Genomic DNA, 27795 nt, shown 5'->3' with positions numbered 1-27795 from the left:
GTCCTGCAGCTCAATACACATTTATGATAAGTGCACTGCCCACTCAGAAAATTTTATTTCACAATCCCAGTATGAAAAAAGGGCCTCAGAGCTTTTCTCAGCTGCAAAATAACTGAACACATTAATCCATCCAGTCAGTAGTTATTCTGGGCCACGAGAGTGGCTCGGCCCCCCACTCTCTGGCTCTCTGAGGTTCAATGGCAGAAAATCCATAGCCTTTCTAAGAGGAGGAATTCCATTAGATAACAGATATGGAATCCATCTCGATTCCCCACCTTATCTTCTTTCAGGGTGAGAAATCCATACGCTAGCTTCAGTTGAACTGCCAACAATAACAATAAATTGATGGGGCTGGAGAGAGAGGCGGTGTGGCGGGGGCCGTAGTGGCACATACTGTGTGCACTCTTCAATGGTAATGGGGGAGACCAGGGGATGGTAATTATACAAACAGATTCCTAAATGAGGAGGGATGGGATGCAGCAGGGAAAAGTAGGGAATGATCTGTGAGCAAAAACAATGCAGAGTTCAACAGAAATCTTCGTTGAGGCTTTTGAAACACGGAAGATGTTATCTATGAATCCCTAATTGTGGGCAGCACCATATTTATTTGTGTGTGTGTGTGTGTGTGTGTGTGTGTGTGTGTGTGTGTTGGTAGCATATGTGTATGTGTGCCTGTGCACGTTAGCGCACAAGTCACTCTAGCTGTCTTTCCTGAGAGCTCTGGTTTCCTGTTGGGAATGCCAGGTGTGGTGTTTGCTCAGGGCGTTGCTAGGTGACACATTCCAAACAGTGCTGTGGTTGTGGGGTTACCGCAGCTCTAGGAGGGAGATGAAGTCGCCCTTCCTATGAGCACCAGCTCCATGCTCCCTCACTTCCCCTCGGCTCAAGAGCTAATGGTTAAGAGATATCTCAACAATTTCCTCTTATTTTCTCATGGATGAAATACCACACCAGAACTATGTACTATATCCGTAGATGCCACAAAGCCTCTTCAGTAAGTGCATGGTTTGATTGAAACAATTTCTAATTTCCCTATTTTCTCTTATTGTATTGTTGTATTGTATGCTTGTCAGAGATAGGCAGGTCGCTTACATGAAAAAAAAAACGTCTTCATGGTACCTGTGAGCTGAGAGCCAAAAGATATGAGCCAAGCATTCTAAATGATTGTCACATAGTAAAGGGATTACATTAACTTCAAAACAGTACAGAACATCTTAACTTGCAGAACTGCCTAAAACAAGTTGGTTAACTGTTGTTCCTCTAATTATTGTAACTATCTATTTCCACTAACTTTTTTTATTTTTTTCAACATATCAACATGTCTTCTTGTTTATGACACAACCCCTCTCTTTGACACCTACAGCACTAAGTAATTTGGTAGGCACACAGAGTTGACAGTATTGTACCTGTGTTCCTGGGTGTCCAAGTATAGCCCCAGGGTTGAACCACCATCAACCTCTGCCCCGGTGCCAAGGCTCAGCCAGCAGGTGTCAGCCTTCCCTGTGCTATCAGTGCTAACACCCCACATGCTCCCAGCCTTCAGGGAGAGGAAGCCACAAAAGGCAACCACAAACTGCTTCAATGGCTTTCCACAGGAAATGTAAAAGTGAACTGTCCCTTGAAAGACTCACAAAGTGGCCTAGCTCATTTTTCTCATTGTGTGTGACCCTTTTTCTCCATGGAGACGACCTTACCCACGAGTAGTGCGACGAGAACACAGTATGCATCAGCAGATAATGTTAACATTGTAACTATGGACAATGAGATAGATATAAATAGCTTTGCTCTTATCTTTCGTCATTCATCACGGTTCTCTTCCTGACATGCTTCTAGACATCAATGTAGATGCAGTTCATTTGTATTTTCATCACACTGATTTGTGGTTCATTGATTTCATGTGAGAGTAATACAAAGATGTGTGGTCGGCTCATGACAGAAAATGGTTCAATAAATAAGTTCCATGTCTCTCAACCAGTGGTTTTAGGCCAAATGGGGAAATTAATCAGGATCTATACAAGCCTCCTGAGGCACTGCTTGAAATCTGATTGGGACAATAGCTTACAACGGCTAGATTAAATGCATGTCATCTCTCCTCGCCTGACAAAACGTATCTCTCATAATAGTCTGAAGTCATCATGGTGCCCCCCCACCCCCCACCATCACCACCCCCTTCTTCACATCACAGCACCGCACTCAGAGAAGAGGACCACCCTCACGGGGAGCTGAGCGCAAGTTAATTTCATCCCACACAATGACACAATCTCAGAGGCTGCGTGGCAAGACCATTGTGCTCCTGCTCTCCCTCTGCCTTGGAGGAGGGAAGCATTAGCATCGCTGACATTGAATCATCAGTGCATGAGAGCCATCACTCCTTTGAAGGATTAACTTGATTAGCATGTTTTCATGCCACTCATCCTGTAATTGCCCAATTGAAGAACCTACTTGTTCTATCGGTGAAACATGCCGGGACTCACAAGACTCACTGCCCGCTTTTTTTGAGAGGTGTACCGGTGCATAGCGAGAGCATCACCACAGACTCCACAAGCAAACTTTCCTGAGCTACCATTGCTGCTTCTTGCGAATGAACTCTAGATGTGACGCTCCCATTTTATTTCTCTTCCACTGTACACAAATACCACTTATTGTATACATGATTTTGGGTGTATTCCATGGTATGCCTTTACTCCCCAACTCCCATTTAAGGGTAAAGAACATTATCTTCCGTAAAGCATTAGCACTATAACCTTTGCAGTAGTAGAAACGCACCATAATGGTGTGTAATTACCACAGTGAAAAAAAATGCAGATATCAGCTATTGCAGCATGTATTTGTGGTGCCCCGGGCCCTTCCTCTCCCCTGTGTATCCCAGATACACGCACCCAGAGCATAAACTGAGTCCCGCTTGTCCTCTGAAGTTTTCCTAACAACATGATGTCATATGCAGGAAGGTATTTCTCAGACTCGACCTGTCTGCTCCTGCCAGGGCCCCGGTAATATGATCCACATTGAAAGGCTCCAAGAGAAAGCTGGCCACTCAAAGACAAGACCCTTATTTATTTCCTCTGGAGGAGATAGAATGTTCCTGCTCTTTGGTCTGTCCTCAATTTTATGTAATACACAAGAGATTCTAGAAGGCTGGTTATTCTGTTTGCAGGTTGATACAAGTTAAAAAAGAGAAATTACTTTTTATTTGTGTGGTTCATGACTTTGGTCAGTGAGGAGTGTTAAGGCCAACTGTATGTGATCACAAACATGTCTCCATTTCTAAATCTTCATATGAATATTTAAAATAATGTTTCCCCCTCCATTTCAATAAACACTTAATAGACTACCGGTATGTGTGCAGTGTGTATTACAATACGGCTTTATCCTTCTACACCTCGTTTTATGAGCAATCCCAGTGATTAGTGCATACATGTTTTATAATTTGCACTGAGGCTTTGAGTCCTTTTGATTTGATGGCAGGGTCCTCTGAGTCAGGAGGATGAGGAATGAGGCTGAGGGTGAACAGGACACTTATTTAATTCTCTTTCCAGTCCTTGTTGTGCCGTCCCAAGGTCAGGTACTGCATTGCATGATAATTTAAAGTAGGCCCTTTGCAATGTCCTCAGTGAGTGGGCTATTCCCCAGGCAAAGTCACACATTTTACTTAGACCTTTCCGTCAATAGTAAGGTATAGCCTGTTTGTTAAAAGCTCATACAACATATTGTGATGTATATATAAAGTCAATGCATGCTTTTGAACCTACATGTGTAGGGTTAATAATGTCATGTTCCAAGACAATTTGTCTGCGTGATTTTATCAGGAGGGGAAACAATTCAACAACCCCCATCCTCTTCTCTTCATTAGGAAGTGCAACAACCCCCCATCCTCTGCCCCCCTGCCCCCAGACTCTCTCCCGGAGTCCTGCTTCCCCTCTCCTCTCCTCGCCTCCCCCTCAATGGCCTGAGGGGGCAGTTAGCTTTCTGAATGCCCTGATTCTATTGTGAGTACACACAGATTGCCTTTACCCTTTCCAAAGCAAGTCCACTCAGTCAGCATGGGGTACATGCTGTCTGCTTTATCTACTTCTGCTCACATTTTTTCACTGAAAGGGAAGAGAGAGAGAGAGAGAGAGAGAGCTAGAGAGAGATAGATAGAGAGAGAGAGAGACTCTCAAGCTTCCAGTAGTCTAAAAGCCAGATGCCTTTCTGTCATTTTTTCTCTCTCTCTATTCATCCCTTCACTCTCTCCCTGTACTCAGCCTTCCAGTGTCCTATGGAGGAATCAATAGTACACTTGAGTGCATTTCTCTTGTTCCGTGTTGTCAAATAGGGTGTGGGGTCTGTCTCCGTGGGAACTGACGTATGACCCTTCCAGCCGTTTTGCTTGTGTCCCTCACTGGGGTCTAATCTGCATTTCACTTGTTTGCTTGCTTGTTTAATGGCGTGGTGGTTTAAGGTGTTTTTCTTGCAGTGAGTATTTCTCTGTAGAGGTCTATACAGAGGAAAGCCCTCTGTCTCTGTGTATTGGGTAGAGGTGTAAATAACCTTGTCTGTGAAAACTCATGTCAGCACGGCTGAAACTCCCCTTCCATCATGCAACTACACAGTCCTGGCAGCATCCATCATCTCTTGTTTGATAGAGAATTGGTACAACACTGTGCTTTGCTGCTTCCACTCAACCCCTCGACACATTTGTTAAATGTCGTTGTTCCAGCAGAGGACTGCAGTTGAGTAAGGGTACACTTGAAAGGTGATATAAAGCTTAACTTGAAAGAACTGACAAACTCACACATACTTATTGGCAACTCATTCACAAATGATCTAACAACATTACAAAACACACTCACTAAAGGTAGGAACCTGCCGCAAGCAAAAAAAATAATACTTTTTTGTGCACCACATGTAAATCCAATTCCTTGCATCTGGGTGAATGTAAAAATATACACGGACATACTTCAGCTGAGGTCACCCTAGCTATAATCCATCTATCTTCGTGGCAGCCATCTGGCCATATTGTTTTTGAGACCCGGAAATCTTGCAACTGGCTTTTCACTAATGAACGGCTTTCTTCGAATGATGGTGGAATGTATTGCTGAAGTGATGAACTTTGATCATGGTAGCCAACTTCATAAACACATGACTAATGACCCAGAGCAGATGAGGCTACAACCAGTCAGTGGATGACACAAAACGCAGTTAAAGTGTTAAAGTGGAACAGTAGCCAGCCGGTACAGAGCTTTGCAGTGAGTAAACCTCACACCCAGACACCTTAAGAGATGTGCACCTATGGGTTTTAGCCTCCTTGCTAGCACGCGTGCTTGAGTTTGGTGCTGTGCTTGTCTACATGACCGAGGTAAAACAAAACTGAACGTCCACCATTGTCTAGGTCTGGCCACAAAGAGGAAATGGTTATGACACGTCTGTAACACCTGATCTGTAATCTGGTCATTAGGTGTTTTTGCAATTAAACATATACGTCTTTGTTACATACTACCTGTGTTCACAAATAAATAATATTTATATTTAAGACTACATTAGAAATCAAGAGCAGTTAAAATGACGAAGGAATTTCATGTAAGGGTGGACTGACATTGACTGGAGCCCCACTGCTACGGTGGAATATAACGGAATCTCTTTCTAAGAATACGCCTGAAATAAAATGAATGGCCGCTTTGACCCATGATGTCATTTGCCAGATTTATCCCTGCCAACTTAGATAACTGTACAGGAGCAAGTGTCCTTGAGACAGTGTTCTGAGAATGGACCCAGTGCATTGGTGTAAAAAACCCTCAGCTTGAAACACTAAGGATGCCATAGAATGCTGCCAGTTTTCTGTGTTAAAGTGTGCTGTTTGTTGGTCTAAGAAAAAAGCCCTGAGGGAAAGCATGCAAAATCATCTCTTTTGATTTATGATCTGAAACCAGTGCACAATATCACAGACCTTTATAGATTCCATATGAATTCACATGTTTTCCCCACAAAAATGAATGAATATATATAACAAGTGTAACTATGATCAAAATTCACATCAACCTAAAATCATATAATTAGGTTTCAATTTACTAGCAATAGCAAGCCTCCGCAGGGGCCATGTTTAAAATAGCCTACCACGCGCGCCCTCCAAAACATATATTTAGTATATCTTTCTATAACATGGGAAACCATAGCTATGACAGATATTCCAGAAGAAATTCCTAACGGTGCTTTTTTTTCAGCTTACGAATACAACCACTGCATGCAAGAGACTTATTCTCTCTGGTGCACCACTCCAGCCTTGGAACAGCGCTGTCTCCCCAATGCAGTCGAGTCGAGCGAGTCGTGCCAGCGAGGGAGCGAGGCCGAGGGTAGCCAGTGTGAATGCTCGTGTCTCAGTGCTGTTGGGAGAGTCATTGTTCCTTGACGTCACCACTCAGCCAAGCCTGCCGCTGCTGCTCTCAAACATGTCTTTGTTATTCAGCTTTCTATTCTATCGGAGACTGGTGAATCGCAAAATACGGAGAAGGTATTCCCTCACTGGTACAATGACAGCACCAAAGTGAAGGAATAATAATAGTAATGAATAATAGTTTGATGTAGGCTAGGTGTAGGCTAATGGTTTACTGTGGAAAAAAATACATCAACCACACTAAGCATGACATAGACTGCCTTAATAATCCAAAAAGTTTACACTTTGGAAGCTTAAAAATCGTTTGTTTCCCATACGAAAAAAGATCTAGATATAAGAAAAACATGTATGCTCTCATATTCTAGTATGTATTGAAAGCAAGCTTGCTGATCTTAGGCTGTCCTGTTCGGGTGCAGTTACCTAATCCATCGCTACGAACACTCGATTTGACTCTGGGACACATTTTGCTAGCAACCACGACGCACGGATCTGTGGTAATAGAATAGCCGATGTAATTTGACACTTCAACTTGCCGTGCTCTACGTTAGTTGATTCAGGCACTCACACACCACTGATACGTTGTGCGCTTTCCAGTGGTTATGAAGTGTGAAGAGCGACAACAAAACAAGACTTGAAAATAAAGAGGAATTTTGCTCCCTGCTTTGAGTTTTGGCCGTATCTGAAAGTAAGTTCTGTGTCTATTTCTACATCTTTCTCACCTCGCAGGCTTGACTGAGAATGTGTTTTGTGCATTGCCGTGGATGTGCTTTTTGCTCTGGCGCTAGCACCGACCTCCGATAGCTAACAATGGAGTAGTCTCTTAAAGAGTGACACCAGAAATGTGGCTAAAGATTTGAATTATGAGAAGAAACAGGTTGTGCTAATGTGTGCATTTACATTAGATATGTAAGAATGTGCTCTTTGAGCAGAATGTGCATTCGGGTATAGTAACGTTACCTTTCAGTGCTTTAAAATAGCATCTCCCAAACAAACTCAATTTAAATTGAGGATGTGGTTTGATTATTAGAACTCTTTGGAGACAGACTGATCAATGCACCACGTATCCTGCATTTAAACGTGATGCTTCGATATTTTGCAGTATAGTCTCATATCCGCGGGTACCTTGTCATTCTGTAGTTGTATAGAGAGGTTAGCCAGGACATTAACAGTACGCTAAGTTAACGTTATTTTATCGCGTTCTAAGAATAGTCTAGGCTGTGCTTTTGCAGTTGATCTGCTCATCAGCCAAAGCACTCATATTCAACTCCGTTAGCTGTAAATTGGCTGAAAGACCTTAGCTAGCCTCATTGCATAGGTATGTTGAGAATGTAAGCTAGCATCGTTTTTTAACTTAACAGGCAACTTGCTTGGTTATTTGCAACACCATGTTGATATGTTAGCCAAGTGTGGAAAAACTGAGTGACAGTTGCCTGATACAGCCTTGTACTAGCTCTAGCAAGAATGCTTTCGGAAACACTTTAAAGTTGCTCTTAGCTGCTTGTAGCGGTGCAGATTTGTGCTGTAACCCCTTGCATAAAGTCGTGGTGTCTGTAAGCTTTCTGAGGCCAGTTGGGACTAAATACTCTTTCGCATGTGAGGATCACAGTTACATTCCCGTTCGTTATACCACCATGTGCAATAAGGAAAAGGTGGGTGAAAGAACAGCGCGCGAGGGGAGAAGTCCAGACGGAGACACAATTCAGTTACGCCCCTTCTCTTCAGGTTTTAGAGAAGCGCGACTCCTATCTGCCCCAGGAAAGGAGCAGGACACATTAAAATAGCATATGATGTGGTTTGAAGAGTCAACATACCTTTCACATTAATGCAGTTGTCTGTTTTAGTTACCAAACATGTGCCTCGGCTATTTTTGCATGTCTAATAATCTTTTAATATCTCTTTCAGTGTTAGCCAGCATGAAATATGTTCATACTCCTGGTCGTGGTTTAAACTGGCCCGATCATTACAATCGTTGCTGGGCATAATCACAACTTATGTTTGCAATGCTGCGCTGAAATGACCACAGGCTTACCTGAGTGCCCGTGGAGTTCATGGGGGGAGCTTCTGTTTCACACCAGCAACATGTCGATATGCAGCCCCAGATTTATTCAGACAAGTGTAGATGGCCATGAGTGAGAAACATGGGTTGTAGTAACAAACGTGTGACTGATCATGGCAGCTTTATTGTGTCTTATTTTTTGTGGTAGAGCATTGTAAGTGCTTTCGTAGGGACCATGGATTTTGTTTATCTGAGTAATATTTTCGGCGCGACATGAGAAGAGTGTTTTTTCCCCCTCTTGCCTCTGCTGTGGGGCCCTGGTTGAGGGTCTGAATCACCAACCATGGGCAGAAGCAGCAGCAGTCAGTCTTCCTCTTTTCATGTTAAGGACACGGAACTTGTAGCATTCAACAAAGGCCATATTGAAAGTAAGATGTGCTGTGCCACTCTTGTGGGGCAAGATCTTAACTCACTAGGCAGGGGTCTTCTGTAAACTGCAGACTGGCCTTTCATTGTCTTTGAATGCTGTTTCTGGTTTGTCAGGAACGTTTCGTACCACACATTTAGCATAAACTCATATACAAGACTACTTTTTGCTTTAGTTTTCAGAATCTGGCAATTGTTCATTAATATATCAGAATAGTAGCCTAATATTGTTTGGCATTACCATGCTAGTTTTTGTCTCACCAATGACAAAGATTCCACCTCCACTTTTAAAACATGGATGAACAGCAGACACTGCTATAAACCAGAGAGCTCTCAAGTTTAACACGAAGACAAAATAATCTCATCCTGTGTTGTGTTGTTACACACGTGTCCCGGGTCTCCTTGAGTGAACTGCACACATTTCTGTTGCTCATAACATTGTTTTCTCTGTTTGTGCTCTGACTCTTTCTCTCATGTTCGTACGCTGTTTCCGTCAGGAACCTGTTAGCCTTTTAAACCTGCAGCTCACTAATCAGTGTTTTGACAGGTCTGACATTTAACTGTTAGTACACTATTGTGGAGAGTTGTGAAATAGTTGGCTTGTGTTCATTCATCATGGTCTCGAGCAGTCGTCTCGCCACCAGCTGCACACACCCACTCTTCAGCATAATTCAGGCATTGTTGCCGAGCCCCTGAGCTCAGGGCGCTGTTGATCAGCACGACAATATTACTTTCACAATTCACAGCCGGCTGCTGCCGTTTATATGGTAATGGTGTTTCCCAGGTGAGAACGAGTGAGAAGCACCTATTAGCAATCTAATAAGGGTCTTGATTCACACGGTTGCAAATGTCACTGAAATGACTTGCATAAATCGCTGATTTTGTTAAGTTGGAGATTGTGGTACAATCATTTCTTTTGACTCCTAAGATTAAAGGCGCTCTAAGTGATTTTTGTTTGAAAAAAACAAACAATTACACGTCTCTGAAGCATAATACTTGGGAAATGTTCGTTCTTGTTTATGCATTTATGCATTTATTGACCATTTATAAGGCCTAGACATGTAGAGAAATACATAAAAAGCAGTGAAACAAAGTGTGTCAAGTGCACAGTAGTTTTTGGGGAGCTGTTTTTGTATGGTGTCCTCAGACTTCAGGTGTTTTATTATGCTATCTTGTGGTACATTGTTTCCACAGAGGGATTTTAGTTTGTTTCTTTTTAGTTATATGGTGAGGATCTGACGATGTTGCTCTCTTCCCTCGAGACATGGCCTCAGGATTGTGTGTGTGTGTCTGTGTGTCTGTGTGTCTGTGTGTGTGTGTGTGTGTGTGTGTGTCTGTCTGTCTGTCTGTCTGTCTGTGTGTGTGTGTGTGTGTGTGTGTGTCTGTGTGTCTGTGTGTGTGTGTGTGTGTGTGTGTGTGTATGTATGTGTGTGTGTGTGTGTGTGTGTGTGTGTGTGTGTGTGAGTGTGTGTGTGTGTCTGTCTGTGTGTGTGTGTGTGTGTGTGTGTGTGTGAGAGAGTGTGTGTGTGTGTGTGTGTGTGTGTGTGTGTGTGTGTGTCTGTGTGTCTGTGTGTGTGTGTGTGTGTGTGTGTGTGTATGTATGTGTGTGTGTGTGTGTGTGTGTGTGTGTGTGTGTGTGTGTGTGTGTGTGTGAGTGTGTGTGTGTGTCTGTCTGTGTGTGTGTGTGTGTGTGTGTGTGTGTGTGTGAGAGAGTGTGTGTGTGTGTGTGTGTGTGTGTGTGTGTGTGTGTGTGTGTGTGTGTGAGTGTGTGTGTGTGTGTGTGTGTGTGAGTGTGTGTGTGTGTGTGTGTGTGTGTGTGTGTGTGTGTGTGAGAGTGTGTGTGTGTGCTTCTGCTAGCCTGTGCCCCTGTAAGTGCTGTTCCCTTTGATGGGGACTTCCATGCCCACGCTGTCACTGGCTCATGCATGTTTGATTTGACGTGCCTTGAGAAATGAACGCTGAGGATGTCACAATGGCTGTATCCCATCTCTGTCTGGGAGAGCGAGGACCTTGAATCATAAATGACACCCGGCCACTCAAACACAATATGAGAGTTTGAAATTTTTGCACTGGAGAACAAAATGTTCCTGCTGCACTCAAAATTTGCCCAGATCACAAGCAATTACCTTCACATGCTCTGCTTGATGAAATCTTGCTGGGATTTGAAACCTGCTTACTTTGTGCTTTGTAAATGACTCTCAGGCGAATATGCTTTTTGAAATATTTTGGTTTCAATAGAAGGGAAATAATCCTTATTGACATCGGTGATGTACGTACTGATGTACTGATCTGCTTTGGTAGGCTACATTTTAAATGTTGCTATCATGTTCTGCTTCAAGAAATGAGTCTCAGAAATGTGAAATGTTGAAGATCTCCAGTCACCAAATGAGTACGAAAGGTCCATCACCATGTTCCTCATTGTAACAATATTCTTTTTGTATGCACAGTATTTATGCAGTGCAACATGATGCTAGACACTGCTGGTCCCGAACCTCCGCACTGATATATTAAAATGTTGTGCTGTACTCCATCATGTGAATACCTTGGGACTTGTCATCTTGTCTTGGCTGCATATCTGCATCTCTCAGTTCTGTGTGGGTGACTTCCACTGCCAGGGAGACTGATGGTAGACATTCTGTGAAGGCGGTAAAATTACATTCAACACAGCCTTGAGGAATTCATACTTCCTTGTTCTCTGACAAAGCAAATTAACTGGGATTTAGCCAGATAGCAGTGATACTTCTTTTTTTTAGGGCATATATTCTCCTCGGATCACTTCACTTAAAGCATATGATAAAATCATAAAGGGCACCAACAATAATTGCATTTAATCTAATTAAGAGAAAGGACCATCCTGACATAACGCTTAGTGCTGGAATATCATTGGACTGAAGGACCACAATGGCACAATGCACTGATGTCAATGCAGGCTCCTGCCTATGGGTGTCCTTCTCTCTCTCTCTCTTGACGTCCCCCTCTGGCTCTACATGTGTTTCATGCATCAGAGAACCTCGGCGAGGCTCGTGAGGTGACAGCCAGGCAGGAGGAAGTGTGAGATAGAGCATGAGAAATACAGTGCGTGTCTCTGTGCGTTTATGTCCAAGCGCAAGTTGGCATGCAACTGCAAGAACCACTTCCCAGGTAAGTGCTGTTTCCTCAGCTCTTAATAAGTGCTCCCTAAGCGGAGTGTCTGTGCTTTCTCTTCTCTGTCTCTCTCTCTTCTCTGTCTCTCTCTCTCTCTCTCTCTCTCTCTCTCACTGCCTCCTCTCTCTTTCTCAGCATCTCTCTCTTTCTCACACACATCCTGGTGTGCCTGCACAGTGCGTTCCAATCCCTTTCTGTCTCCCTGACTGCCAGTCCAGCCAGACTCTATCCCTGGGTTATGGGCTCATGTCTTTTCATTGCTCCGCCTGCAGTTCTCAGATAAAAGAGGCATATTTTAAGCCTCAGTGTGAGAATATTGTCAACGTGCAGGTCTGTGTTGGCAGTTTTGCTTGGCTGATGCAGTGCAGGCTCCTGCCTCCTTCTCATAGCAGGAACAGAATGTCCATCGGACTGGGTGTCCCCCCCTGTTGTCCATTATATCCTGGACCCCTTTCTATTTTTATTACCATTGACATTTTCTCAAGCCGATCAAATATCAAATTTGCCGTGATTAAAAAACGTTGCCAAAGCACCTTCAAAGGTCGGTAATTGTTATCACTTTTAATGCAGTCGTATAGACTGAATTATATGGAACACCTTTTGAAATGCTCTGGGTTTCGCCGACATGAGCTGAGATATTAAGTCCACCCCTTCGGGTTCATTTCCATATGTATTGTCGTTTAAAAGTACCAGGAGGCCAGATTGACCCACTCTATCTAGTTCAACCCAGACACAGTGATGGCTGGATTTGTACTTTTAGCATTTTTATTTCTCATACTACAGTGCATCTTCTCAGAAAACAGAAGCCACTGTTCCGCTGATCATTTATCATAGCTGTTATGAGATTAAACTAATCAAGTGTATTCCAGAGACGACAATGACACACTGTGGTGCTTGCCAGGGATTGTCTTCAAACAATATTTGTCATTGTCTCTCTGTGCTTTTTAATTAACTGTTGACAAACAGCCTTTTTTATGTTTTATGATTTAAAGGATGTTCAGCTCCAATCTCCATCAAAGTGTGTCTTCTCCGAATACAATAGGGGGTAATGGCGAGCACATGTTCACTTAACATCTTCATTTGCTCTGTCGAGTGTTCAGTAAACGCACTGAAACATTCAGTGTCATGTTTGGAGAATTTAGATCTCACTCCCAGGCCACACACACTGCCTCATCAGCATGCTGATATTTTGATGGGCAGATTATGGCGTTAAAAAAGAGCATCACTGGCTTTGTTGTGCAGTGTTTGTGTTCACGCGTTTCCCCACGTCCCTAATGCACCACGGCACATTTGATTTGTCCATCATTTGACCGTATTGGTGTATTTATGTTTTATGGAGTGATGAGTCTTTTTTAGACAGATTGACACTGTTTCTTACTCACACAAGCTTATCTCACGAGATAAGAGTGGACCCTGAATCTGTAGAGCCAGTGTTTGTGCGTTTCAAATCGTGTTTAAGATGTGTGCATGAGACAGTGGCGTGTTATGTGTGGGGAGCGCGTCTCAAGAGGCCTTTGGGGTGGTGAGGGCCTAAATCTGCATTGGCTGTAAGTGCTCACCAGGGATGTGAGCGCTTCTCTAGGTTTGAATCTGAGTTGGCTTTCAAGTGAGTAGACAGCGAACAGCAGACCAGGGAATGGCCTGCATCCGTAACAATTACAGTTCCATTCTCCTCTCCTGGTTTTCTGATATTTCTAATATTCAATTGAATTGAATATGACAAAGGCTGTGAAAGGTCTGTTGATATAGCGCTCTGCTGATTCCTGGGAGTGAGGTCCTGGTGAAAACAGTAGATGCTGCCGTTTATTTGCTTGGAAAGCTTTTGGAGTTTGGAGCGCCCAAATGAGAGAAACTCTATCTGAAGTGCCCCGAGGGTTCCTTTCTCCTCACATTCCCGCCCGTCTGGCTGCCAGCACCCACACAAGCGTTTGGTGTGCAGAGCTGTTTTTCAGAGACGGCAGCTAACCTTAGACCTGCCTCACTAAGCTGCCATTGTCAACTCCAGCAGGGGAGGTTCCCTGTTTGCTGCACAGGGAATTGGGAAGGCTTTTGTGAAGATAATGTCTGCAATACCTCCTTTAACATACTTTACCAAGTAATAGAAATAAATCACAGTGATCAAACCATCTGCTCATCAATATTCTTTTGCCTGTATTTGGGGGGAGAATTTGTGCATTGTGCATCCTGTAGTCAGCACCAGCCACTTTCACACTAAATAAATCTTGATAAGGGAACTTTGGCTCTATTTGTAAACAATTGACCCAAGACCTTTTTCTTCAAATGCTCCTTTCCAGCTCTGTAAACGTGCCTAAGGGATAAGCACAGATTTTGTACGGAATATCAGAAACTGTATAGCCTAAGCATATCGTTTATAGTTATTTGGGATTTGGGCCTGGAGTCAAGGTCAGTTGTTATGTTTGTGTCTTTATCAAGAGGAAAATGGTTTGAATGGTTGGAAGAAATAACATTGCATTGTTGAGAACTGACCCTCGTAATGAGCCTGGCTCCCCTGTAATGTTAGCCGTAGACGGTGTCTAAGAAATGACTACACGTGATTGGCTTCTGGCCATGGTTCAGCAGTTCATTTGATATTGAGTGATGATACTAGCTGCACATTTGGGGAACTGTGCAGCACAGCCTCTCGCACACACAACATAGCAGCACTGTGGGGACAACCTGTCACTTGAGGTAACTGCCACAATGGACATGTTTCAGCTCCCTGCATGCTGTGGGGGTTGCTCACCAAAGAGAGGAGTGAGAAGAGGCTCCCTGCCTGCGTCTGTGGAGCACAGCCCATTCTGTGGCTCCTTTGGGGCGGGAGGTGGGGTGAGGTGGGGTGAGGTGGGGGTGGGGTGAGGGTGGGGTGGGGTTTTGGTGGGGCGGGATGCTGGTCACGTGAGTGCTAATTGTATTTGTGTTGGGTGCCTCTGAGGCTGTCACAGTAAATCTGTTTGACTCGTCACTTTGTAAATCATTATGATGGCTAAAAGCCTTTCTATTGGATTTAACAAAGGGGGGGGGGGGAGTTATGACTCTCCCTCATGGCGGTGTGTTGTGTTTGTTTGTGACCTTCACAAGAAGCACCATTTCTGCTTCTTATTGGTCTTCTCTTCTAAAACATTGAAATTCACATTATTTCTCAATAGTCTCTAATGAACTTGCATGTTATTGTGTCCATACTGCAATTAATTATCACATGATGTGTTAACTCTATACTAATAATATATAGTATAATGTTCTATACGTAGTACATATAGTTTGAGCCATTATTAAATGATTTCAGCAATTTCTGTATAACATTCATTTCGCATTATGCTCTGTCTTATCCCCTAAATTGCACTAATCCAGTAGAAACTAATTACATTTTTGGACTCAATTTGAGGAATGCTGTCATTTAACCTGCTGCAACCTCAGCTGCCTCTGTGCTGGGTCATTCAGGGTGAATATCAATGTTTCAGGAATGCCTAACTCTTAGTGTCACTTATTGGTCTAACCGGTTCTCAGGCTGACAGAAACATGACAAAGTACATTATGTCCTCAAGATGGCCTTTGTTTGTTGTTTGATAAACATCACGGAGCTGTCGCTCTCCCCTGGTGCCCGTGCCGCTGCCACTCTTGCCTGGCATCGCGCACCCTGGCACCCATTTGTCACCCCGTGTTGACGTTCTGTCGCTTCAAGCTATGGGGATAATAAAAACAATGTCAAGTATCATGGAGACGCTGCCGCCAAACAGCAGTGGCGCCATCCCAACCTGACGAGTGAGTTTATGCCTCCTCGGCTAGATTGAACATGTGGTTTGAACGTTGTGTTTCCGTGAAGTGCTAATCACTCAGACAGTGGCACAATAGACTCCCGCAGTGTTGAGTTAACACTTCCCCTGATTAGAGTTACAGACACAGATGAGTGAGGGGCAAGACAAATCAATTCATGTGTGATTGTCCAGGAACCCTCAGATGCTCACTCTTGGATCAGTGTTGGTGCGGACACAGTCAGCTGGATTTTTAAGGGATGAAGGTTTTTTGTTGGGGGTTCATGGAACACTTGTTGTTATTCAGAACAGAACAGACAGGGATACGTTCGTGCTGTCTGGAACAAAAGTGCTTTGTAGCCAGATGAGTTTGCCAACTAGGTTTGAAAGTATTTCTGACTGTGTTCTCTCAGAGTGAAGAGAGTTTAGACGGAGCATAGGTTACGCCGATTGATTACGTAACCTGATACCCTCAACCCCCTTAATTGCTGATGTAATGGAATCCATTTAAAGGATTTCCCAAAATGCAAACCTCAATGTATCTGACTCGCTGTTGAAGGTGTTATTTAAATGATTCCTTTTCAGTTGGAGGAGGATAAACACAAATATCCTATTATGACTCTATTGATAGTGTAGTCAACAAGGGAGGATGGCAACATCTTATATAATGTATGGCTATGTTGTATCTTATAAAAATGTTCTTAGCTTCCTAGTTTAGCTAAGTGAGGATGGCAGAACCAAACTAATCACAGGTGCAATGTTCTGCCACTGACAAGTAATTAAGCTGTTGAGCTAGTTTGGCCAGCGCCTTATCGCCCAGAATATGGAAATGGGAGATCAATATTTTATGGTTGCCTGATCTCATTTCTAAGTAGCTGAAATGCTTTGGTTCATGTCCTCTGTATAATTCAGTAATCTAAGCACTAGCAGAGCTCCCTCTCCCATTGTCAGCCATGTTCATATCAGGCTAGAGATAAGGGATGATAAGCACCTGGCACTCTAACCTTTGTCTTGACTGTTGCTCCAACAAAAGAGCCTTATTGCTGCGTTGATAAAAAGATTGGTGAGACAGCAATTGCATTTACGTCGAGTTTTTAGCATAGTCGTGGATTCTAGGCCCTTATTTTGGTATTCATTGGCTTAAAACAAAAGAAGGCTGCAATTATTTGATATGCCAGGAAATGACAATATAATTAATTTACCTTTAGCCAATTTAAAAAGGCATCTCCGTGAGGTTTTTTTCCACTACAAAATCCTGCTCCAGTCCCAGTAGTAATCATGTGATTATTTTTTCACAACAGTCTGGAAATGAGTTTGATGTACTGATTTGCAGGGTTGAGTGAATGCTGTAAGAAGTGGTTGCTCTCTTCCTCCCTGTCCCCCTCACTCCCTCCCCCCCCCCCCCCCCCCCCCCCCCCCTCCTCCTCCTTTACCCTGCTCTTGACGGTGACTGAAATCAAATAAATAAAGCACAAACTGGCAGAGTGCCAAGGCGGAGATTAGTGGCGCAGGGACTGCTGTCAAAAACATCTTGGTAGATAATTAGTGGCGTTTTATAACTGCAGATTTCACTTTTTACCAGCTCTGTAGGCATTGCTGTGACCTAATATATTGAATGTATGCATGCAATATATTATGCAACATTTGATCATTTATTTGAAGAAAAAAACAGAAGCAGTGCCGACAGGAAACTTTAACCTACTGGAGCCAGTACAGTACTGATCCAATGCGTACTCATTTAAACCACTGGAGCCAGTACAATACAGTCCAGACCAGTGCGTACTCATTTAGACCACTGGAGCCAGTACAGTCCAGACCAGTGCGTACTCATTTAGACCACTGGAGCCAGTACAGTACTGATCCAGTGCGTACTCATTTAGACCACTGGAGCCAGTACAATACTGATACAGACCAGTGCATACTCATTTAGACCACTGGAGCCAGTACAATACTGATCCAGTGCGTACTCATTTAGACCACTGGAGCCAGTACAATACTGATCCAGACCAGTGCATACTCATTTAGACCACTGGAGCCAGTACAATACTGATCCAGTGCGTACTCATTTAGACCACTGGAGCCAGTACAATACTGATCCAGACCAGTGCATACTCATTTAGACCACTGGAGCCAGTACAATACTGATCCAGTGCGTACTCATTCAAACCATGTTTTGACACTGTTGCTGATAATGGACTCTTGTTAAATGAAAATTGCAGGGGCAACTTTGGTGGAACCTAATGGTATTTTAGTGGTATTTACAAAACCCTTTTAATCTAAATTGCAGCAATAACCGGGAGATAGTGAAATGTAAGCACAATTTGATGGCGCCTGTTGGTTGCACTAGAGGGTTGAAGAGACAGAGCTTTAAACAGGTAAATTCATATTTGGACTAATACCCATCATTTTTTTTATGTTTATTTTGTTGTTTATCATATGCTTTGTCTCATTCCATGTTCTTCCGCATTTACACCTGCTATTTTGAGTGCATTAATGCATTCACACTGACCATAATGGAAACATGCAGTGCACTGTGAGTACCCCGATGGTGTACACGTGACCTTGAAAAAGTTGAGTGTGAAACGCTGGACGCGCTGCGCCCTCAATGGTAGCCATCTTTGCAATAGCGGTTCTGATGACGTTGCAATCGTCATTCCCTTTAAGTGAAACACAGTTTTATTCGATTTGAGACAACACTACCCTATCTAAATTCACACTCTACGCAAGTAAGGACGTAGTGTACACAGTGTACTACGTCAAACTAACTAACATCTGTATCGTAAATAAACTAGCCTACCTGTTACTTTCAAAAACAACGACGGGTGAATATCTTCTGTCGGGTGAATGTCTGCGGGCTCTTGCAGGCTGTCTATGTTCATCATGTTGGATTTGTGTGTTCTGACAACATAGTAGTCTTGCTTCGTTTTGCAAGGCCACATGCTATCCTACTATGCCGGCTCTCCCTTTCACACAGACGTCCATCTGGCTCTGTGACTACCTTCGCTGCAGGCTTAAAGGTGGAACAACAATGACGCCCCATCCCGTGTCCGTTCCCTTCACACAGAACGCCAAGGCGGAATAAAGTGGCAACATTCCCGCCCTGAACAGTATAACTGTATAAAAAGGGCCAGTCTTGCGGCGGCTGGTTGTGCAGGGTCCTTGAGAGGCATGTCTTTGTTCGGTGACACTGAGAGACGTGGCAGTCTGGCAGCGGGGTGCCAAGCGGAGCAAGGAAGCCTGGAGATCTCCGGAAACACTGATTGATAGTCATGGTGCACCGGCAGCTCATCACAAAGGCAGTGCAGTGACCAGTCCGTCTCCTGCTCACATTGCCTACCACCACGTCCACAGGGAGAGAAAGAGAGGGAGAGAGAGGGAGAGAGAGAGAGAAAGAGAAAGAGAGGGAGAGAGAGAGAGAGAAAGAGAAAGAGAGGGAGGGAGAGAGAGAGAGAAAGAGAAAGAGAGGGAGAGAGAGAGAGAGAGAGAGACAGAAAGAGAAAGAGAAAGAGGAAGAGAGAGAGGGAGAGAGAGAGAGGGGGGGGAGAGAGAGAGAGAGACAGAAAGAGAAAGAGGAAGAGAGAGAGAGAGAGAGGGGGGGGGGGAGAGAGAGAGAGAGAGGGGGGGGGGAGAGAGCAGCCGTTATTAAAGACACAAATGTCTAAGCCCTCGTGTACAGCAGATACGTGTGGTGCACAAGAGCATGTTGGCAAAAAAATGAATTTGGAGATAGTAAATTAGAAGATAATTTAATCAAAACGGAAATGTAGGGCTAAATTCAAGGAGCTAGGAAGAGCACTGAGTGGTGGGGAAAAAAGCCCAACACTCTGACAAACCATCCATCCTTGGAATATCACCTTTAGCCAGATTTAGTCACTTTGCATCATTTAGTTTGTTTAGCGCTGTAGCATTGTGTAGGTGTTGCTGAGGCTCTTGTCTGCTGACACGTGTGAATGACATGTTCTCTGTTCCTGTGTTTGGGGCTATGTTACAGCTGTCTGTGAAATGGGAGGTATGCTAGGTACCGTGAGAAAATACCTGTCAAAAGCCACTCTTGAGCGCTCACAGTCAGGAGGACTGCAGATAGGCTAACTGTTGGATGAATCGGACATAATTCAGGATTGAGGCTGACTCACTCAGCGGGCAGGCAGAGTGATGGGTTGTTCTTCCAGACCAGTCACATGAGATCACTCAGTAGCTCAGGATGAAGGACTACTCCCCTGACATTGAAGGGAATCCTTGACCTTCTGAGGTATCTCATCCATGTGTTTCATTGAGGGAGCCTTAAACCTTCCCCACCAAACACTCAGAGATATACACACAATATGGAAAGGATTTCAGCTCACATGTTCCCTATGAAATATATATTTCTGCGTAAAACATCATATAACATTTTGATTTAGTATTTGAGAAGATCAAAGGACTGATTGATAGACTTTTCGACTGCCCATTCAGAAATGATTACTCAAGCACATAAAGATTACTATGTTGATATTCTTTTCTCAACTAAAGCAGGCCACAACCCATGGCCCATACGTAACTCATTTGATGTCCGTCCTGAACCTCTCTTTTCATCTAGTTGTTTTCTAGTAAAGTGTTGGTACATCGAGGCTGCTCTTTCCTCTCCGTCCTCACATGTACAAATACTTTGAGCTCATAACCCAAGATGCTACACAAAAACACAGCGTAATAATTACATACCCATGTACATTACACAAACACATAGCTAACTAGCTCTTAATCGGCTATTGAGGATATTACAGTCAGAATGTGACAAAAGGATTAACATAGACATTTTCATGTTTATGATGCTGCTTAAACACATAGCTTTTGTGCTGTTAAAGTTCATAGCTTTCTCACTGTTAAAATGTACAGCTTTCAAACTATTAAAACCCTTAGCATTCACACTATTAAAACCCTTCGCATTCTCACTGTTAAACCCCATAGATTTTTTCCCCTGTTAAAACTTATAGCTTTCACACTGTTAAACCCAATTGCTTTCTCACTGTTGGAAAATGTAAAGGCACTCCTGTGTTGTAGTACTGGGCTTACATATGTGTACAAACATATTTCCCACATCTTCCGACCACGTGGTAACACATGGTAAAGCACAAAGTCACAAATCTCAAAGCTGAAAATAGCATATTGCTATAGTGTTAGGAAACCCCTCTGTCTACATGAACCCAAATAGAGCTGGTTTGCTCTGTTGTGGACCCTGGTGAGGTCAGACAGAAGCTGGGGCTGACATGTTGTCAGCACTGGTTCGGCCAGGCTTTCATGCCGTGAGACCAGGGCAGAAGTACTTGCACGCGGACACTAATTGGAAGATTGGCACCCCGAGAGGTTGCACGGAACCTCTCTGTGTACCATTACTCAGGAGCGGAGGGAGGGATGCCGTTCTGTTTGATCATACTCACCGACGGCCCCAAGGCATGAGCTAATAGGAAATGTGCGCCCATTTGGAAGCTTTTTCCGTAGCCCAAATTCAGTTCATTTTAGCTTGCTCTCCAGTGTTAATCTTTGAACATAATAAAGGTCCGTGTGAAAGCACTGTCTTGAGTGAAGCGCTATTGAATGAGGAGGTTTCTTGTCCCCATTGTATGATATTGATTTGTTTGCAAAGAATGAGGTTCGTATGTTGTAATGTAGTTCTTTGAATTTACTTGATTTTTAATGTGTACATCGGTCCCATGTAATCAGAATATGGCCAATGATTTTCCAATTTCCAACCAACCAATTTTTCTCAATGTATTATTAATGGTAGTATTTTTCAAAGGTAATGTAATTCTAAATGGCATTGTCCCTGATAAAGGTAAGGTCTGTAAATCTAACTTGCTTCATTAAAATTAATTATCTTATCTACGCAAATAATAGGTAGCCTACAGCCCTACACAGTTAAATAAAACAAATTAGACAGACATTTTACACACAACAGGCCTAGTTTTAAAAAGCAAGTGTTACTTTCCATCAATAGGGGGCATTCCACTGTTCTATCCATTTTTGGGGGAAGTTGACGTTAGACATGCATCAGTCACTATTTACGTTATGCAGGAATAGCTAAAGAAGCTCCCCACGTGATTATTTGCCTTCATGTGTGTGAACTTACTTTATTATTTTACTTTCCTCTTCCATGATTCAGTTGGATAAATTGAATGGTGTAACAAAATACATATGTTCAACATAATAATATCATGTTTTAAAGAGTAATTACAATGTAATATGGTTTTGGTTAATTTGACAATCCCTCTTCTCCCCTTTTCTGAGTGTTGTTCCTGTTAGGGTTATAATACCCTATAATGCCCTAGTGTGTTTCGGCCCTTCAAATTAGGCAAGATGTATGAGTGTAGACCTTTTTCCTTGAAGTGTGGCCTGAAACTTGAGGAAGTGAAGTGTTTTCGAAAGAAACCACATGAATGATTGATAAAAGGAGCAGAGCTGTTTATAATCATCCTGCTCCAAGGTTATCAATTATTTAAAGCATCCTCTATATTTTGGTGGCACATGAGATATCAGTCACAATTTCCAAATCTCAAGTTGATAGTATCTGTCAGAGGAATTAGTGGTTTGTAGTGATAATTCCCCATTAAAACAGTTGAATTCGCCCTTGGCAGGAGTTATTAGTTTTCATGAAAGGCTTTACAACACTTCTTCCTTTCTTCACGGTAAAAGAAAAGCATTAATTAAAGAAGAAAGGACCATCAAGAGTCCCTGTTTCCTAGTCTCAGGGAATGATCTGGGCATGAAACAAACACAGCTGTCTACAGCAACACTATAATTAACATGGTTCCACTGCTCACAAGCCTCCAAAGAAAGTGACATGTAATATTTCCCCCTTTGATCCCGAGCAGCACGTCACTCCCCGAGAGCCACGGCCATAGCTTTAGCGAGCCCCCGCCCGCTGAGAGTTCTGGCCTGTGGCAACATTGTGACAGTTTGACCTTTCGCACAGGAGTTGTAGTGGAAAGAGCTCCACAGTGGCCCAGTTGTGTTTTTCCTGTGTTTGTTTTGTCCATCTGGGTAGTTAGCCTCAACCGCCTGAGATCAAACAGCTGCGTTCCTCGAGCGGAAGTGGTCATTCCGCAGCTCGCATAAAGAGGGTTTGCTCGTCCTCACTGCTGGCCGTTTCTACACAGGCAGGCAGGGACGGGGGCTGGGGGGGCTGAGGGGGCTCTGTGTTCATGGCTTCCCTCTCCCTTTCCTCCAAGTCTGGCGCTCCACAGGCAGGTTGAGTGCCAATATCCAGCCCAGACCAGTCAGCACAGGAAACCTCTGTAAGGCCGAGTAGTGTCTGTCATCGTAATGGCTGTGCCTGCCTTGGGTTGGCTCTCTGACCATGGAGTGGAGGAGCACGGTCACTCCAGGCCCTCTTCACTGGGTGAAACGGCAGTCAGACTTGGGTGTAGTGAGGCACGGAGCGCCGACTTTGTGTTACACTAACAGCCTGGATTTTCATGTCAAGTCTATGGGGATATGTTGTGCGTGTCTGTCAGCCGGATCCAGAGTGAAGCCGAGGCGATCTGGCACGCATGGTTATGCCGTGCCGGCTCCGAGGCAGCCTAGGGGGACCTGCCTGCCATCTTTCCTGAGAAGGTGCAGTCGCAGAAGACTGTTCACTGCCTTCGGTTTTTTTTCCCTCTCTCTCTCTCCACGCTGAAGACCTGATTACACATCTCAGTGTGTGCTGGAGCATTGCACCAGGCTAGGGCTTTCCTATTAAGTGCAGAAAGGTAGCTAAAGGCACATACATGACATTTTTGACAGTGTCCAAGTTGCTGTTAACATTCTGGAAAATGTAAGTGGGTAGTCTGCCTTGACTGGTGATGTGGAAACTGCCCCGTCAGGAGGAGCAGCTAACATGACAGAGGCAGTCTGGGGCCCATCCTATTTGCACTCTAATGATTTATGGATTTTTTATTTTTTATTATTATTATTATTAGAAATGAACAAAAGGTCTTTTTTTTACGGAGTTTGATGAACAAGGGCAGAATAAGCTACTTCAGTTTTGATTTGGATGTGATTTTTTATTGGTATTCCACATACAGATAATTGGGTCTCTGTGTGTGTGTGTGTGTGTGTGTGTGTGTGTGTGTGTGTGTGTGTGTGTGTGTGTGTGTGTGTGTGTGTGTGTGTGTGTGTGTGTGTGTGTGTGTGTGTGTGTGTGTGTGTGTGTGTGTGAGTGTGTGTGTGTGTGAGTGTGTGTGTGTGTGTGTGGTGTTCTAACTTCCTGGTTGCTGGGTGTATTATCATCCCTGAGATCAGCCAAGCTTACCACCACCGAGCTGAAATATGGCATGTCACTCTCTTGTGTCAACAACTAATATTTACATAATCCTTCCCTTGCCTTGTGCTGCTTTCATAACATGAGCATCACTGCGCCCTGTTCTTAGATTAGACTGAACATGGATAATGGCACTAAAGCATTTGTCATTAAGTAGATCTGGAGTCGGTGGGGTTGACCTTTGGAAGAACGCTACAAACACACCATGCCACATGCTGCCATAATGAAGTGAAGAGGCACCTAGACATACACAGGAGAGATGGCCTAACTCTACCCCTCTACACTCAAGACATTGCTATGGTTCAGCTGAGAACCCGCCAAGAGTGGCCTAACTCTACCTCTCTACACTCAAGACATTGCTATGGTTCAGCTGAGAACACGCCAAGAGTGGCCTCCCAAAACCAACTGGTGCACAGCTTGTGCCTTTTACTTCAGTAACTGTACTGTTCCAGCTGTTTGAATTGTGTGTGTATGTGTGTATATGTCTTTAAATCTGTGTGTGTTAGACACAGTAGCTGAGGAAGTGTGTGTGTACTCGATTGAAATGTAGTTAATGTTGAGTGTGATGTATTGATACTGAGTCCAGTTTTTTAGTTCACTGAGACTGAAGTGACAAATTTCAACCACATAGCTGAGGGCAGACACGGCAGACAGATAGACAGGAAGTGACATATACGGTATAGTGGAGGGATCCAGGTAAACCCCCCTCAACCCCCCTCTGGAGGGCAGGTGGTGGCATAACATACGATACACTTCAGATTGCGTACGAGAAAGGACTTCCCAGTTTCCATTGTAAAACAGGTCTGTTGTGGCAATACATGAACTGGCCAACAGTACTAGTATGGTCTAAGGGCTGCTTGTCAAAATAACTCCTCTCATCCTGGCTCACTTTGTTCACCTATACACATACACAAATACGTGCACGGCACACACACTGTAAACACACACACACACAAGCACGCACACACACACACACACACACACACACACACACACATAATCTTTAAATGCAGAGCCGAGATCTGCCTGAAAGGACTGCCATCACTGGGGTTATTAAAAGGAGCAGTGGTTTGGCAGTGATAAGCACAGTCTGCTTATTGCATGGCACAAGTGTTCAGGGCAGAGGATTATTGCCACTTGTGTATATTTCTGCTGATGCTTTTTTTCATCCTCTTCAGTCAGATGGTGTGTATTAGAATAACCTGGCTGATGCAGACGAGTTGGGCTTGTGCCTTTACCTGCATACAAAGCACAAATTCTCTCCCCCCCCTCTCTTACACCCTCTCTGCTTTGCACACACACACATTCACACGAGCTGGCATATGCACATGCCATGGTTTTTCAAAATGGAGAGTGGACTGTTCCTATGTGGATCTTCCTGAAGAGATTCAAAGGCAAAATGTGTTTTCCCCCAAAAACCACTTCCCACTGGCCACGCCGTACACACATTTAATGGCTGGCTCTGATCTAAGCAAGCACGCCTCACCTCAGCTCACGCTGAAGCAGCTCATTATCAGTCTTACTCCACAGCCCAGCTCGCAACGGAAGCATCTCTCAGATGCACAGAAAAGCACCTCCACCTTCCCCTCCACCCCTCGCCTCTCCACCGCCCGCCTGCCCGCCCGCCCGCTCCCGGTGTGGTAGCTATCGCTCCTCCAGCTGTTATTTACATAAATGATAAACAGAGCGAATGGGGGGACTGGCGGCGTAATCCACTTCCAGTGTCATTAGAGAGGAGAGGAGAAAGGGCTATTACTGCTTTGCTTCATCAGGGTGACTCACTTATGCCTTTTATGGAGGTAATGGAAACCTCTCTCATTAAGGTGCTTCTCTCTCTCTCTCTCCCTCTCTCTCTCTCTCTCTCTCTCTCTCCCTCTCTCTCTCGCTCTCTCCGTCTCTCTCCCTGCTGCGGAGCTGAGGAACATCTCCTCCCCTGTGTAATTGATCTTGTTGGTCCTCAGCGGTGGAGAGGCCTGAAGCACACCGCCTGTTTGCTGCATTCATTTTTCAGGGCGGCAGAAGTGGCAGCGGCGCGCCTCACCTCCCACAGCTGCTGCGCCGTGCTTGCGCGTGGTGGAGCGTCTGTATCTTCTTACGCGCTTTGATATCAGGCAGATTACAGTCGCCTAAATAATGCAGCGCAGCCTGCCTGCCTGCCGGTGTAAAGCATTTGGATTCGCTACTCAATGGATTTATAATCAAATACAGACACTGGTAGAACATGCCATGAGTGTAGCAGGCAGCGCTCACATATCAAAGGCGGGAAGCGTTTGGGGTTGATGATGGCCACCATCAGATCAAAAGTAGCAGAATTTGACATGCTCTGACTGCCCTGTGTAGCGGGGATGGACTGATAGCATGCTAACTCTGCTGATTAGTTCACACACACTGAGGGGTGATGTTGTGTGGTGGGGATGGACTGATAGCATGCTAACTCTGCTGATTAGTTCACACACACTGAGGGTTGATGTTGTGTAGCGGGGATGACCTGATAGCATGCTAACTCTGCTGATTAGTTCACACACACTGAGGGGTGATGTTGTGTGGTGGGGATGGACTGATAGCATGCTAACTCTGCTGATTAGTTCACACACACTGAAGGGTGATGTTGTGTAGCGGCGGGGATGGACTGATAGCATGCTAACTCTGCTGATTAGTTCACACACACTGAGGGGTGATGTTGTGTAGCGGGGATGGTAACTCTGCTGATTAGTTCACACACACTGAGGGGTGATGTTGTGTAGCGGGGATGGACTGATAGCATGCTAACTCTGCTGATTAGTTCACACACACTGAGGGGTGATGTTGTCTAGCGGTGGGGATAGACTGATAGCATGCTAACTCTGCTGATTAGTTCACACACACTGAGGGGTGATGTTGTGTAGCGGGGATGCTAACTCTGCTGATTAGTTCACAAACACTGAGGGGTGATGTTGTGTAGTGGGGGGATGGACTGATAGCATGCTAACTCTGTGATTAGTTCACACACACTGAAGGGTGATGTTGTGTGGTGGGGATGGACTGATAGCATGCTAACTCTGTGATTAGTTCACACACACTGAAGGGTGATGTTGTGTGGTGGGGATGGACTGATAGCATGCTAACTCTGTGATTAGTTCACACACAATGAGGGGTGATGTTGTGTAGTGGGGGGATGGACTGATAGCATGCTAACTCTGCTGATTAGTTCACACACACAGAGGGGTGATGTTGTGTACTGGGGATGGACTGATAGCATGCTAACTCTGTGATTAGTTCACACACACTGAGGGGTGATGTTGTGTGGTGGGGATGGTAACTCTGCTGATTAGTTCACACACACTGAGGGGTGATGTTGTGTACTGGGGATGGACTGATAGCATGCTAACTCTGTGATTAGTTCACACACACTGAGGGGTGATGTTGTGTAGCGGGGATGCTAACTCTGCTGATTAGTTCACAAACACTGAGGGGTGATGTTGTGTAGTGGGGGGATGGACTGATAGCATGCTAACTCTGTGATTAGTTCACACACACTGAAGGGTGATGTTGTGTGGTGGGGATGGACTGATAGCATGCTAACTCTGTGATTAGTTCACACACACTGAAGGGTGATGTTGTGTGGTGGGGATGGACTGATAGCATGCTAACTCTGCTGATTAGTTCACACACACTGAAGGGTGATGTTGTGTAGCGGGGTTGGAATGATAGCATGCTAACTCTGCTGATTAGTTCACACACACTGAAGGGTGATGTTGTGTGGTGGGGATGGACTGATAGCATGCTAACTCTGTGATTAGTTCACACACAATGAGGGGTGATGTTGTGTAGTGGGGGGATGGACTGATAGCATGCT

General features: G+C 44.3%; 1 protein-coding gene across 4 annotated transcripts in view; it reads left to right on the top strand.

The window, feature by feature from the left end:
• The first annotated feature begins 6298 nt into the window (after window positions 1-6298).
• zmiz1a (zinc finger, MIZ-type containing 1a) overlaps window positions 6299-27795 on the top strand; it is a 127936-nt gene continuing 106439 nt past the window's right edge. For 3 of the 4 annotated variants that reach the window (XM_031579639.2, XM_031579641.2, XM_031579638.2), the window contains exon 1: window positions 6299-7055. The gene's annotated coding sequence lies outside the window, so the exon portion shown is untranslated. The remainder of the gene's footprint in view (window positions 7056-27795) is intronic. The other variant, XM_031579640.2, reaches the window with a different exon arrangement.

The sequence above is a fragment of the Clupea harengus genome, chromosome 13, assembly GCF_900700415.2.
Source record: "Clupea harengus chromosome 13, Ch_v2.0.2, whole genome shotgun sequence".
Lineage (NCBI taxonomy): Eukaryota > Metazoa > Chordata > Actinopteri > Clupeiformes > Clupeidae > Clupea > Clupea harengus.
Note: the sequence above shows the minus strand (reverse complement) of the source record. Positions and strands in the feature narration are given on the sequence as shown.